At 40.1% G+C, this 12,586-nt stretch overlaps 1 protein-coding gene across 7 annotated transcripts in view; it reads left to right on the top strand.

Annotated features, from left to right (window-relative positions):
• The window catches only part of ZNF536 (zinc finger protein 536), a 460,947-nt gene that overhangs the window by 139,457 nt on the left and 308,904 nt on the right, over positions 1-12,586 (top strand). For all 7 annotated transcript variants that reach the window (XM_075282092.1, XM_075282089.1, XM_075282095.1 and 4 more), the window contains one exon: positions 7,348-7,461. The gene's annotated coding sequence lies outside the window, so the exon portion shown is untranslated. The remainder of the gene's footprint in view (positions 1-7,347; positions 7,462-12,586) is intronic.

The following is a 12,586-nucleotide window of genomic DNA, read 5'->3' on the forward strand; positions in this document are numbered from 1 at the left end:
TTTTGGGATATTTTATAGTTATGATATTTAGATAATTGGCACAAGGTAAAAGGGAGTTTGTTGAGATTTCCGTGATGGTGGTAAGAGTGGAGTTACTTACGAGGCTCAATAAATGTGTCCAGATCAGTGGTAAGAGCCATCACAGCTCAAACTAAACAACACAAGAGGGAATAGCTTTTTAGTGAAATCATTTCCTTTTCTTAATCAAAAGATGACAGCTTCAGCGTAGAACTTCCATCTGCCCGGTACCAGGATACACACACAGAGCACTGATACAACAACATCTCTTTCTCACACTGATATTCAGGCTACAGATGTTGTAGAATAGATCAGGGAATTGCTTAAATAACAATCCCCATAATATAGTGACATTAACCCTTAAGTACTATCATGGTTTCTATCCTAATGATATGTCTATGGTAGTGATGTATGATAGACACCATGATAGTCCTTAAGGGTTAATAAAAACTGTAAAGGAGATTCCCAAAATACATGCAACAAACCAGTGTCAGACAGCTGCTGCCGAGACAAAAAAGAACGTGGGCATCAACTAAAGGGCCATATGATGAGAACACCGTTCTACAAACTTACAGACCACTAGACAGGCCCATATGGAATGGTGTGGACAGTTCTGGGCACCAGTCCCCAAGAAACATGTAGTAGACCTTCAATTGTTTTAAAGATTGGCAACCAAAGTTAGAGGATGTTAATGCTACAGTTGTGAATGTCTTTTGCTGTTATCCATCATAGGATAAGAGCAACAGACTTTTATAGCGATAGAGCGATGTACACAGACAGAGCCCATTTCAACTGTGTCCATTCCCATTGACTCTAATATGAACAATATGACGGAAGCTTTGTGCATGCCGGCTTTCTTCTGTCAGCAAAGTAAAAAACATGATGAAAGAAAGCTTTCATCATGCTCTTTATGAGAGTGAATGCACACGGACACCAGACAGAGGGCGCTCTTATGCATTCTACAATTGGTGTCCGTTGCTCTCATCCTATGATGGATCAGAGCAATGGACATTAATGACGGTAGTATGAATCTACCCTTATAAATTGAATGGGTGGACTACAATACCTAGAAATACCTTATTAGAGGGGTTACTATTCAAAGCAATTTTCCATTCCATATAAATTACTCTATAAGGAATAGACTTTGAGACAGAATTATGAAGACTGTGTGAAAGTAAATCTGTATCGAAGAAAAACATTTTATTGCCCATAGTCTTAGCATTTTTAGGACGTCTAATTTCTGTCCAAGTAGAGTATATATAAGTTTTATAGACCTCAGTTTGAGGTTATACTAGACTGCTGTGTGTTGTAGTTCACCCCATAGCGCTGTATGACTTGTTTCCTCGGACACAAGTGAAGTGAGTTGGCTGCTACTGAGTTCATATACACCATGTCAGCCACACAAACCTCTCTTCACATCCAGATCTCTGAATATAGAAGACTTAAGACTCAAAAGACATATCTGGAAGTGCCAAAAGAGTTTAGTAATCAAAAACAATACATTCTTTTAACTTTTCAAAAAAAAAAATGTTCCAGAGAATGGGGATGAAATAATCCGCTCGTGTGTGGGCCACAAATGTGCAGAATGCAAACATTTCATAATAAACATGTTTAAATGAATGTCCTTGGCTTGATAGGCCAGGAGATAGGACATGCGGGGTTAATTAATGTGCACTCGTAAAAATAAACTGCACTCGCAAAACCTCCCAATAAAAAAAAAGAGTTACCCAGATATGATGAAGGGTTAAATATACGTTGGCCTGTGAAATATATGAACCACTTATACTTCGTGATGCTCCACTAAAGCAAATGTTAACCCTTTAACTGAAATCTCAAGTTTGGTCCCTTTAATGGCTATTAGCTGTTCCTAATTGTTTCCTTTACGTCTTGCTGGTACACATAGCCCGCAAAAAGAAAGCGATTTTTTTTTTTAATTTTCAAAGGAGGCTATCTTATGCCGCCTATGGTATATCGCAAAACAGAGGAAAAGGTATAAAGGGAAAATTCTGTACCTGCATGCCCAGTAACTGAAATTCCCTACAAAAAAAGGTCACATGAACGGAAAGATGCAAATGCTAACTTATCCTTAGAAACATACCTGGTGGAGTAGCAGTGATGTAGAGCAGAAAGTTAGAAGTTGTTTTTTTTAACACCCAACTATTCATCTTTGCCAGATCAGTTTTGTTCCGATCATGGTGTACGATCATACATTTAGAATATGCCACTTGATTCTACAAAAGATTCTGAGCACTATAAGGTACTGGGGCGGGTTCAGTAATGGTTTTGATGCTGATAGACTCCCTTTAAGGCTGCAAATAAATGTGGCTATTGCATTCCTGAAAAACAAAAAGTTGCCTTCTTACCCAGCCAAGCTGAGTTCTTGTTCGGTTTACTCTTCGCAGATTATAAAGGAAAAGGTGGACGCTAGTCATTATGGGTAGCAACATGATTGTTTTTGTTTTTTTTTGTTTTGTTTTGAGGCCTCAGTTATAATGGCCATCATGTATGCTGCTCAAAAAGAACTTAAGGACAAAAACACAAGGAACTAAAGTAGAATTTTTGAGACTTCAGCGTAGAATGGTCTACAAGATGTTTTGCCTTCACCCAAAGGGCAAGATATAGGCATCCCTGGAGAGATAGAACCCTGAAAAGCCACATCACCATCAATGGGTCCCATCTGTGAAAATTAATAAAGATATTGTAAATGGGGCTGGTTTTAAGATGTTCACCAGAATGAGTGAACTGCTGTCTATCCCACCAGTCTCAACCTGAAATGTCACATATGAAGAGAGATATGTGTCTGTGCTCACTGGGAATAATCCCTCTTGAATAGAATTAGCATGTCTGGCCTTTCTCCAGCAATATCCGCCATTTCAGGGGTCTGGGTGGGAGCTAATGCCAGGTGTACATATGATGTAATTATTGTGACATTATTTAGTGGCTTCAACATTAATCGAACTTAGTTAATAGGCTATGCTTATGATTGTGGGTGATTAGCATATCATTTGCATCTCATTCCCACAAAAGGTTCTTTGTTTGTGATGCAAACCCTCTGCCATAATAATATCTTTAGCTTCAGTCAATGTAGCTTTGGTAAGTAGAATATCCTGTTTCATGTCATCCTGAAGAAGACCGACCATATCCTGCACCTTCACAGACCCTGTACCTGAAGCCACACAGAGGCTTCATCATTACTAGACACCATTGTTGGAATCCCTTACCCGACCTGAAGCTCATCTTCTAACTAGCTGGGCAATGGGTTTTCTGTTAATAATTTACAAAAAGGTATTGAAAGATATTGAAAAGACCCATTTAATGCTAAGATTGCAACAGGACCACCCTGCTACCATGAGCCATTTATAATATTGGAGAGCCCTCAGATCTCAGGACCCAGGTGTGACTGCTTCCTCCTTATCCACTACCTATGTCCATGGATGCAATTGTCTTGCTTAATTTAGCTACTAAAACTTTGTGCAAGTGTGTTCATTCTAAACATCTATTGTATAACCATATTTCTCCATTCTCGACATACTCCGTATGTTTTTTTGCAAGAACTTGAGGGTAACTCTACTATTGTCTTACACTGGTGTCTTCTGAGGGAGTCAAGAACCTTAGATTTTTCCCTATGAGGCCTTATTCACATGTCCGCATATCATCTATGGTGTTTATATTTTTCGCAGATGCCATATGTACCAATGCAATTCAATGTGTTTATTCAGACTTTCATGAATAAAAGGAAACGTCCTATTTTTCACTGATGTATCAATGAAATTCTATGGACCTCTGTGTGTCATCATTTTTTATGGACCCACAGACATACAAAGTAGAGAAAATAAACCAACAAACAAAAAGTTGATCTGATTTTTACAGACATGAAAAGAAGATCAACCACGTACAGCATACCCAGAAATGAGCAGGGTGGTGCTGTCCGTGAATAGCACTGATCTCACACTTATGTGAATGAAGACGTGTGAATTAGGACAAGAGCTGAAGGTCTCGAGGAACCAAGATGTTGTTGCTTAACTACACAAGTACCATTATACATAAGAACATCTGGATTCATGTAAAAGAGCCAATGAGTGCTTCCATACACATACTTTTCTTAAACCAGGTTAAGACACTACATCTGGAGCTTATATACGGAAGAGTTGATGTTCAGTGTTCCTTACACACTATACTGCATTCAGGCCACTTAGATTACATCATTACATATAGGGAGCCTTCACACGGAGTTTACGCTCCGCTCATTCTGAACGTAAACTGGTTCAGAGTGAGCGGTGTAAAAAACAGATCCCATTGACTTCTATGGGTGCCGGCATACACACCCTATCCATTTAAATCAATGGGAGGCTTTTTTACCTATTTCTTTCAATGTGATACACATGTATGCCGGCACCCATTGAGGTCAATGGGATCTGTTTTTTACGCAGAATGAGCGGAGCGTAAACTCCGTGTGAGGCAGCCATAGACTGTTGTCATGTTACTTTGAAGAGTTCACTATAAGTGGCCCACTACTCCTTTTCCTCCATCTACGAGTAATACCCCATTTACTCCATTATATTTTTAGGTTTCATTTATGCTTTCGAACAGTCTTGAACAGTAGCATGGTAGATAAGGGACGGCGAGAGGGTAGTCAACACAAAGCATATGACTTCACAAAAATAATACTAAGATTATCCAGTCGTATGCAGACAACCCCCTCTGGCTGGTAAAACCTGGCACCATAATGGACCCAAACAAAAAGACGAGTAGGCAAGTCACAAGACAGTCTCATAATAATAATTTCAATCTAAAGTCAACACCTCATAGAAGTAAGGTAATCCTGAATTCCTTAGTAAACATGACATGGCACCAGGAGACATTTCCATACTGATAGGTTTGGAATTCTAATTGAAGTCTATTAAAATACTCAATATGTTTAGATTTTGTGTCCTTACTAAACGCTGAAGAAATTTGCAATCAAAATGCCATCCTGGCATATTGGCAATTTGAGCAGCTGATGGACGCCGAACTTTTACTGCCATTCTTTTGACTTTTTTTTAATTAACGGCGTTTTTCTGACCACGTCGCGTTCCTTCAGCCTGTTTTTAAATGACGCCTTAATGAACATATTTGCATGTTATCAGTGCCCGCTCTATATCATTTCACAGGGCTGTATTTAAGCCTGCATTACTCCTAACAGCTTTGGTGGATTAGTAAAGGGAAGTGAAGTTAAAAAAAAAAAAAAACTCATTTCGTATCTGACATTAATAACTTTCAGGGGAACGAACATTGGCATTTGTGCTTGGACCCGAATTGAGCCCAGTGTCCTCAATACAACAAGGGCAGTGAGCAAAGGAACCAACAAGATATGAAAAAATAAATCATGCATAATGCAGCAATTCTACCTTACATGTTAATTAATGTGTGCAATCAATTACTGATGTTACAATATGAGAAAAGGGAAGTGCTGAGGAATGGGTAATAAAAAAAATAAAAAATACCTATACATTTTTATCTGCCTTTTTTTTTCCTATTTAAACAAATAGTCTTGGTGCCTGTGAATGCTGTGCCGAGACATGCTTTGAATAACAAGCATCGTAAAATCTAATCAGATTTATAAGGGAAATTGATTGTTGTGGCAGGAAGAGAGGGTGGAAAATAAGCTGAAATTTAAGTGTTAATTTTTATGCTAATCCACACTGCCTTCCTATGAAGCAATTTTGTTCAGTGCCACAAATATAAAATTGTCCCTTGCAGAGAAATGTCAGCTTGCTAGACCTGAAAGCAGTAATTTATTAAGTATGTTCTTATTACTATGTGTCATAGTTGTTAGCCGGCTATATATACACAATGGTGCTTCACACTTATCCTGCAAGACTGGGAATTGAGGAGGGGGGGACGTTACAGCTGACTGGCTGCAACGTAGAGGGCATTAATACATTATCATATACAGGGTGGTCTGTGGACAAAAGGCTATGGGGGGGGCACTTAAATATAAACAAAATTAAATGGCATCATGGAGCAGTCATGCATTAGTCTTTATTTATGACAGGGAAAATAAATAAGGGGGGTTTATAGGGGACAGGTCCCCCCCCCCCAATTGTGTTTTCAGAATGCTATTAAATGATCGATACACACGGTCACATGATGATGTCATCTCTGAGACAAGAATGCAAATGACAGGCACGTTGATGACGGACGGTGACCTTCTTCCAGTGTCCCTGGATCTCTGTCAAAATCACTTCCAGTGTACGGTTTCACAGAATTTAGTTTTTGGACAATATCGAGTTTCTGGGGTAGTGAATTAATAGCGTTAAGGCTTCTAATGCAATTCACATATAGGTCAATTACATTCATCAACATCTGCTCTGTCACTCGCATTTGCATATAGCATTCATATGTTAATGACGCTTTTTTTTCTTTTCCCTCTCAAGTAATATATTAAAAAATACACCCGCCATTTGCATATCAGTTTAGATCAGTATATTAGAAACAATTTATCATTTTCCGCTTTCTTGCTATGGTTTAAAAAGAAAGAAGGGAAAGGGAAAGGGAGGGGGGGTGCCAGGGAAACAATATGTTGAGTGATGTCTGTTATATTTGAGTACGGCTGTGATTTATATACACGGAGCCCCTTAGCGGGAGAACTTCCATTTTAAAGCAGCTTAAAGCCCTTATAAATCAATAATGACACAGATGGACTGGTGATAATCTATTTAGGATGCCTGATACCAAATATTGTACAGATGATTAGAGTGGCGGACGGTTTTTAGCTGCGAGCTTTGCTTTCTATGGTAAAGGGTGAGTTGGAAGCTGGAAATTTCTATGTATACATATAATGGGCTTAGAAAAATCTAAAAAGGAGGCGCTGCTGGCCACGCAGAGAGTCACAGAAGGACAAAGAGACTTAGCAGCAACTGCCAATAAAATAATATCAATCCGTGTCCCTTTAACAAAACAAGGCCGCTTAATGGAATTGTGTCTTCAGGTGTAAATGGTATTAAAAGCTGCATCTTCCCGCAGTCCCTGCCCTGATCTCACACAAGTAGCGAACGCACAAAATGCAGGTTGTCAAGAGATGGCAGCTGCTTGGAATCTTTTTAAATATAAGCTTGTATTGATCTGATGAGAATGAAGGATCCCACTGCCACCGAGTGTTTGGCTTCCCGTCTGAAGAACGTCACCGGTGGCCTTGCTCTGGGATAGATTTTCATTCATAGCCGCCGGGTTTTATTTCATCTTTAACCTTTTCTGCTGATTTTCCTTGACCTCTGTTGGAGCTTCTGCAATTTGGCAAATTTTTACACTTTTTTTTGTGACATTGTATTGTGTTTTGTCTTCTTTCAGGAGAAGAAAAGGAAGATTGACGGCCCCTGTCGAAAAGCTTTTCCTGGTCCAAGAGGCCCAGTGTCTTCATCAGACTGTCTACCCTTAAACCAAGCATGCAGTTAAGTTGTTGAGGTAAGGAGGTCTTCTGTGTAGAAGATAAAGGTTGTTATCATTTGTCATGCCCTCTGTGTTTGTAGAATGTTAAAAATATTAGAGATTGACATCTGGATATCAGGAAGACATGAGAAGACTGACAAGATCCATATAGAAACACATTACAGAATTAGGTTTAAATATCCTACAAAATCAAATTTCTTATACGCTGTTAGGTAACTGTAAGTTCATAGGCGGGGATCGGTGGGGGTCGGGTCACCCGATTAGGCTCATCTGTTACGTTTAATGCAGCAACATTGATATAAAGAGCACTGAAGTGTGACACACCAGATTTATTAAGAGACACATATTTCTAAGATATTTGTCACATTTTGGGATTATGTGTACCAGTGTACTCCAGATCCTTGTTGTAGAATTATAATTCCCCTATTGGCTTGTGGGATGCACTCAACCCTCCCGGATAAGACCTCTCCCCGTTTTTTGTAAATTGATGTAAGAGTAGTCCAAAAAAAACCCAAATTTTGCACACATGAGATTTGCACAAAACTTTGCCACTTGTTTTTATGCCACAAATCAAATAATAAATCTCACCAGAACTTACATATTGATGATCTATACTAAAGATAAGTCATCAATATGTGACCGATGAGGGTCTGGCACCCAATATCCCACAGATCTGCTAGTTTAAGAGGCCCCAGCATTTAGATGAGCACTGCATTTTCTTTGCTGAATACCAAGCACAGTGCTGTACATTGTGTAGGGGCAGTGCTTGGTATTGCAGCTCAGCCCCATTAACTTGAATGGAACTAAGCTGCTGTTGTACCCTGTGACTGATGAACATGACATCAAAGGCAGAGAAACAAGGCCACAATGCTAAGTCCCGTAAAACCCCTTTAAGGCTAAAGCCTCACGTAACGGGCAGCAGCAAAAAAGTGCTGTGGGAAAAACCACAGAGCCAACGCATCACAGTTTTTCTCACAGCGCTTTTTACAGAAAGTTCTTCTCTGCAGACTTTCTGCTTCCATTATACCTGTAGGGAATCTGCTGGCATTTCTGTAGGTATAATTGACTTGCAGCGATTTCCAAACCTGTGACAGTGAACTGCGGTGTATTTTTCCGCAATGTGTGGATGGGACTGAGTAGCATCCCATCAACTTTGCAGTAATTGAAAAATGCCATGGTGAAGCCCTGTCCTAAAGCTAAGGGCTAGTTCAGACGTTGGGGGTCCGCGCGGGTTTTGACACAGAGAGAGACGCGGTGAGCCGCATCTCTCTCTGGTCAAAACCCGCCTGCCACGACCATCGCGGTCGCGGCTTTCCCCTCCTATGTCGGCTCAAATGAATGACAGGACATGAAAGACATGTCGCTTCTTTTCTCCGGTAGCAGCAGCCCGCCGCTAGCGGAAAAAAGAAGCCCGGCGGTCTGCATAGACCACCATTGTAAAGGGGCGGATTTTGAAGCGAAATCCGCTGTCAAAATCCGCCCCTTTGTTCACGTGTGAACTGACCCTAAGACCCCACTTTGTGGAAAAGTTGCTTTTTTGTTGCAGATTTTAATGCTTTTTTTTTTTTAGCCAAAATCAGGAGTGGATTTAACGGAAGAGAAAAGTATGTGTTTCCTTAATATTTCCCATTTCTTTTCAACTCATTCTTTAGTTTTCTCAAAAAACTGCAGCAAAATCTGCAACAAAAAAGCAGCTTTTCTGCAACGTGGGGCCTTAGCCTTAAGTTGGTTGCAGCATTGTAGTTTGGTAACAAGAACCTATGAAGCAATTTCTGTGTAAAGTTTGTGAAGTACATTACATACTATTTCACTACTATCCGTCTGTGCTCAGTACATAGATGCTCATAAAATGCAGACTAATGGTTTATGATCCATGTCCTAGGGGTATCCTGTGCAAATGGTATGGGGCCACTTCCCCTTCTGGTAAGGTCCTTGTAAACTTGCACAACCCCTTCCATAATCACAGCAACATTGACATACTGTCTTGGGGTGATATACCCTACTCTTCTGAAAAGAATAAGAAGACAGTGGGCTAAACTCTCCCGTCCCAACATAAAAAAAGAATTAGATGTAACTTGTTCCCTAAGAACAGCACTACTCTTGGTCACAGGTTATATCAGGTATTGCAGCTATTCAATTGAAAAATGAAAATAGCAAACCTAGCACCTGGACAAGAGAGTGGTGCTATTACTGGGGAAGATATGCAGAGTGTATACTAGTATTGAAAGTAATTGTACAGTTGCAGAGATGACAGCCTGGGACAGTCATTCACAGGGTGAGATTGCAGGTTGCAACAAAACGAAAAAAATGGAAGAATCTTTTACAAGGGGTATGGCTTATATAATATCATATAGCTGACCTACAGCAGGTGCAGTACTCAGTTACTAAGATAAATTAGTAGTAAAGAATATTCTGGTGTACGTGTATGAATCTGTGTGCATGTGCTGACTGTATACATGGACTGTAATAGGTCATGGCTTGAGTTTGTACTTCCCACAAATACCCATGAACATCATAGTTGTGTATGTGGCCATAGAAATGAATGGGTATGTTAAAAAAAAAATAAATAAATATATATATATATATATATATATATACTGTATATATATATATATATATATATATATATATATATATATAGAGAGAGAGAGAGAGAGAGAGAGAGAGAGAGAGAGAGAGAGAGAGAGAGAGAGAGAGAGATAACTCATGTAGATGTGTGAAGACTTATGGGAGGAAGGGGAAGAGTAGAATCGGTTGTTATCAGACAGACGCCATTTGTCTTGTCTGTTTAGTGCACGAAACTACTTTGTCCCAGCAACCTTTGTCTGCAACCTATTGCCCTTCAACTTCCTGCAAGCAGGCTGGGCATCGTAGGCTGGGCATTGTAACCTCTTAAAGTAGAATAGACATAGGTTTCAGGAGATTGCTGTCCCCCAATATTCAGGCTGGTTTCCCGAGTAGTCTCTACTACAAACAGGGTGTGTGGTCTTGTCTATACTTGTCTGTAAGTGGGATTAGGCTTAACCTGGCATTATTTCCTACCAGCAGTGAGCACCTCAACATAGAGGATAAAGGCCTCCAACCCCTTGACCCCAGTGCTGCATGCATGTACAAGGTCAGTAGCATTGACACAGGGATCCCCAGTATGCCTTCCGCTCAGTCTGAGACTGTTGCTCCCATCTGTGCAGCAGTGTTAGGAGCCTCGGTCACAGACTAGCTGGAAGGAATAACCAGATGAGGGAGCCTGTGCGACTCCCAGTAAATCCAGGTGAGTTGGCACGTGTGCAGTAGTAAGAGACAGATAGGCCTTTATGCAGAGTAACCAAAAATATTCCAGGCTTTTAATTGGTGCGGCCATAAAGCTCACACAATGCATGCGATGAAATGACTATATCTATTTAATATACAGAATATTACAAGAAAAGATTAAAAGGGAAACTTCAAAGGCAAAGACTAAACATCTGGTAAGCGAATATCATATCCTGTTGCATATTTTATTTGCATATTTTTCAAGGAAGCACTTGTGGGTTTTTTTATGATTATAAATGATGGAATGGATGCCTGACCACACTTTTCCTGTGAAAAACTGATATGTTCAGACATTGAAGGAGCCACTTGCCAGAATTTCTTCTTTTTTTCTTATTCTTTTCCTAGAAATGCCTGTTGTTATTCAGAACAGTTTCACATAAACAAATCAGGGAGGAGATTAAAATAGATTCAGTGAAAGACACGAGATGAAATGGCAAATTATGGCGAGGCGTTACTTTTGTTATCCAGATTTCTAAATCTGTGCCGCCGGCAACATTTTCTTGGTTAGGTTGCTTTAACTTAAAAAATGTAAAAAAAGATATTGCTTTGGAAATACTTTGCCTTATGTATCATGCAGTGATGATGACTTAAAAGGGTTTTATGAGCGTTAAATATCAATGATCTATCCTTGGCATCGGTTATCGGTTTCTAATAGGTGGGGGTCCACACAGATCAGCTTTTTCGCTGAGTACAAAACACCATAGAATGAACAGAGTTTGTGCTTGGTATTGTGTCTTACCCCCATTTACTTGAAAGGAAGTGAACTGCAAACAGGTCACATGATGATTGAATGTGACATCACTGTCCTGTGACGCGGAAGCTGATCTGTGAAGGTCCTGGGTGTTGGATTTCATCAATATTTAACTCTCAGAAAACACCTTTTAAGTAAGTGTATATTCAGAATGGTTTCATTGACCAAGGAGGAGTGTATTGCGGAAGCATCGGTGGTGTATCTGGCACATCATGCGGTGGAGCACAGAAGTCATAGTTCACATTCGTGCCATATTTCTGTGGTCTTTATGGGGTCTGCAGGGTGTCTGTTTTTTCTTAACTGAAACTGCCGTATGGAAAAGTCTGGTTTGCACTTTTTCATCCCACGATTTATGAACAATCTGCACCGGATGGACACCTGGCCTATATTGCCTTATCGCCAAGCAAATGCTGAACTCCTATAGTGCTGAGGTACAGCATTGAACCATGTATGCTTGAGGCCGGGCCGTACATTGTGAAAACGCCACAATTTGGTTTTCAATACCTGCAAAGTGGATGGGATTCTGGCTAATCCTATCCACACACTGTAGAAAAATATCTGCAGCTAAAATGCTGTGATTACAAAAAAACGTTACAATTGTAAATCGCAGCATGTCAATTACACCTACAGAAATGTTGGTATTTCCCAAATAGGTCTAATAGGGACAGAAAGTCCACAGAGGAGAACGCTACAAACTTTCTGTGAAAAGTTCTGCGGAAAAAAAGCGATGCGTTTCTACTACAGACTTTTCCGCAGCGATTTTCAACTACGACTTGCTATGTGGGGTCTCAGCCTAGAGTGATTTCATGAGAGCAGGATCAGCTGATCGCTATAGGTCCATTCATGTGGATGGCATCCATGGTGCCCTTTGGTGCATCTCTTGGGTAGTATCTCTCTTTTCTGATTCTCATTATAGGGTCATCTTTTAACGATCCTCTAAAGTAGACCCTGGATGTCATTCGAACATTCCCTGACTTCGTTATTCACATCACTCTGTCAGGTTGTAATATACAGTCTTATATTCAGAATCTCAGGCCCCCACCCATCTGTAGAGGGGAGATCCCATTTCCCCATTTTCAC

Source organism: Leptodactylus fuscus, chromosome 7 (genome assembly GCF_031893055.1).
Source record: "Leptodactylus fuscus isolate aLepFus1 chromosome 7, aLepFus1.hap2, whole genome shotgun sequence".
Classification (NCBI taxonomy): domain Eukaryota; kingdom Metazoa; phylum Chordata; class Amphibia; order Anura; family Leptodactylidae; genus Leptodactylus; species Leptodactylus fuscus.